The sequence below is a fragment of the Trachymyrmex cornetzi genome, unplaced genomic scaffold (assembly GCF_001594075.2).
Source record: "Trachymyrmex cornetzi isolate Tcor2-1 unplaced genomic scaffold, Tcor1.1 scaffold1059, whole genome shotgun sequence".
NCBI classification, from domain to species: Eukaryota; Metazoa; Arthropoda; class Insecta; order Hymenoptera; family Formicidae; genus Trachymyrmex; species Trachymyrmex cornetzi.
The window spans coordinates 54,877-55,083 of NW_017295608.1; the positions used below are offsets into that span (position 1 = coordinate 54,877).

At 25.6% G+C, this 207-nt stretch overlaps 1 protein-coding gene across 1 annotated transcript in view; it reads left to right on the forward strand.

Annotated features, from left to right (window-relative positions):
• LOC108759852 (ABC transporter G family member 20) overlaps nucleotides 1-207 on the forward strand; it is a 12,017-nt gene that overhangs the window by 6,350 nt on the left and 5,460 nt on the right. The window lies entirely within an intron of this gene.

Below are 207 nucleotides of genomic sequence, written 5' to 3' on the forward strand. Positions count from 1 at the left end.
CCTTTAATGAAAATTTAACCTACAACATGCATAGACCATTTGAAAGTACACATTTCAACGGTTAAAATGATATATATATAAATATAAAAATACAAAAAACATCAATAAAGTTGTCCGTGGAAGATGAAGGTAGTTTTTTAAAAAAGTGTCAACATCTCAAAAACTATTTGTTTTTTTAATTCCAAAAAAAATCAAGCTTATTCCAGG